The sequence below is a fragment of the Belonocnema kinseyi genome, chromosome 1 (genome assembly GCF_010883055.1).
Source record: "Belonocnema kinseyi isolate 2016_QV_RU_SX_M_011 chromosome 1, B_treatae_v1, whole genome shotgun sequence".
NCBI lineage: Eukaryota > Metazoa > Arthropoda > Insecta > Hymenoptera > Cynipidae > Belonocnema > Belonocnema kinseyi.
In genome coordinates this window covers 116,058,385-116,061,509 of record NC_046657.1, presented here as the reverse complement: position 1 = coordinate 116,061,509, position 3,125 = coordinate 116,058,385, and positions in this window count along the sequence as shown.

The window sequence follows — 3,125 nt, the reverse complement described above, 5'->3', positions numbered from 1 at the left end:
TAGATGCAAAATATCTTAGCTTGATCCGCAGATATGGCCAGGGTATCCTTGGGTTTTTGGTGTCGCTGATTTCCAATCCAAGGTTCTTTAACCTATATCACATCAGGTTCGAGTATATTTGAAGGTCACATTGAAAAAAGCTGATGAAGAAATCGAGAAAAATAGATATATAAGTTTTATGGTTTCAAAGTTCAAATACGGGGTTCGTTTAAACGCTTGATGCCAATAAGAAAAAGAAGCAATTTTCTTAGCTTAATCTTGGGGTGTTCTTGAGATAACCATCAAACAACCTCTAGATGACCTTAAGAGACTAAAATGTTCCCTGATTTGGATTCAGCAACCCTAAAAACCTATATATACAGTAATTAAAATTCATGAAGTGGCATTTTTCTGCTTATCCCTGAAGTGATATTGAGTTGACCTTGAAATTCGCTTTAATTTACATCAATTGGTTAAACAAGTCCCGAATATTCTAAAGTCAATATTCTATTGACTTTTTCCATAGCGTGCGTTATTTAACTTAAAATTTTCATTTTCGTTATATTTGTAAAAACCAGTTTTTCGGTTTCAGAGGGTCTCAAGGCGTGATCATTTGACAAAAACAGGAAGTTGGGGTCAAGTTTTACAAAATTCTAGCACCTTCTCTCGTGAGAATTTAAAAATAGAATTAGCAAATTTTGATCATTTTTAAATTAAAATATTAAAAATAATGAAATAATAATTAAAATAATTAGTGTCGTGTCAATTATTATGTATAATATTGATTTGTTTGGTGTATTTTGTTTATAAAACAGATGAATTTGATAAATAAATTTAGGTTGTGTGTCATCTAAAAATTGGTATTTTTAAACAAAAAAAATTAGATTTAAATCCAATGATTTTTATTTTTAACAAAAGAATTTAGAAACATGAAAAATTTTTGATTCTGTTCAAGTTTTTCATCGGAAGTGAACATTTTTATTAAACTATTATTTGTTTTTAAAGAAGATTCATAATTTTTAAAGAAATTTAAGTGAAGTTCATGCTTGACATTGAATATCAACTATTTCTAATTTTTCAACAAAATGAGGTTTTGCTGGTGTGTTTCACCTGAAATTGGTATTTTCAGACAGAATCAATTATATTTAAATCCAATCATTTTTATTTGAAGTAATGGAATTTCTCCATTTGAATAATTTAGGATTATGTTAATGTTTTTCATAGAAAAGAAACTTTTTCACTACAAAATGATTATTTTTTAAGAAAGATTTATCATTTTTAACAGTTTTAAATTAAGTTGGCGTTTGATATCGTAAATATATTTTTAAAGAAAAATCATTATAATTTGAAAAAAAAATTTTTGACAGATAACGTTATTGCTAGTAAAAAATTATCTAGTTGAAAAAATCAGTTTTTTTTAATTTGAGGTTAAAGTAACGATTGTTAATATATATTTCAAAGAATATTTACAATTTGAAAAGAATTTAAGGTAATGTTAATAAACATTTTTATTATAAAATGATTAGTTTTTAAGGAATTTTAACAATTTTAAGTTAAGTTGGCGTTTAACATAAAAAATCTATATTTTGAAAGAAACATCATTATAATTTGAACCAATTTTTTTAACAGATGGCGTGATTACTAGTGAAAAATTATCAGATTGCAAAAATGTGTTTTTTTTTAATTTTAGGTTAAACTAGGGGTTGTTAATATATATTTCAAAGAATATTTACAATTTAGAAGCAAATTAAGGTTATGTTTTTTTTTACGTATATTATCGATAATAATTGCTGAAATCGATGAGCATCAGCAAACTTTTTTGCAAGAAATCGATTGACTTTAAATCATATGAGTGCAGATTTGAAAAGCCATAACAAAATCGATTTTTTGATATTATTTTGTTTTCATATTATTTGAAAAATAATTAATAATTTCTTAATGGAAGCTCATAGAAAAATATATATATTACTTATTGAACGATAGAAGAGTTGAATTTTACAATTTCTAAATCGATACCCTGGAAATTCAAAATTATATTTTTAATTGAAGAATCATGAAATTGAATGATTTCAGATTAAAAATTTAGAAAATAGGTCAACGTCAATACCTTAAAATTTTAATATTTTAAGACAAGGTCATTAAAAATTAAGAGGGAATTGCAATTGTAATATTTATAATTTCATAGTTTAATATCAAAGCTGATTAGACAAATGATTGTCAAATCAAAGAAGGAGTTTAATTATACTAAAGAAAATTGTCAAACTAAATAGTGATTTCAAATGGGAAGCATTAAAAATGAAACCATTTCTACAACAGAACCTTGAAACTTAAACGAAGGCGAACTTCATTTAAAAATGAATAAATTTAAAATCAACAAAAATTGTGATACTGAAACGTTTTTGTAATCAGACACTTTAAAATATAAATGACTTAAAATAAATTAGAACAACTTAAAAAATAATAATATTAAAATTTTTAATTATACTTTCCAAAATTGACTCAACTTTTAAATTCAAGAAACTCAAATTGTAACCATTTAAAATTAGAAAAATTATTTGTTTGCTGATATATCAATTGATGCTTCTTATATTTATATCTAAAATTATCAAAAACAGGGCTTTTATTATTATATTATCAAGGCTTTGCGTATGGAATTTAGGTATATTCAATAACGGGATGGTCTCGTCATTTTGAATCATTCCCTGAATTTGAGACTACAATATTGTGAAATTAAAAATTTAAAACCTCCAAAACTTAATCTAAAAATAATTTAGAAAAAAACGTAATTTCAAGGCCTCAGATTAAATTGTTTCATAATAGCGCATTCAAAGCCATAAATTTGAATTAAAAATAAAGAAATTGAAAAGACGATAAATATATTATTTATAAGGATCAGACTACGTAGTATCAAGTGAAATTCAAAACGACTGGATAGACTTTTTTAGTAAAAAATGTGATTTGTTAAAAAAATTACTTTCGATTTCACCGTTGAACATTACAGAAGTTTAAGTATTGCGAAAAACATTGTGAACCTTAAAGTCAATTACTGGTAATTAAAAAAAAAAGGAAAAATCGACTGAATTGATTCCAATGATAGTAAAAAAAAGTTACAAGGCTTTACAAATTTCCGATTATGTAGGTGTTTT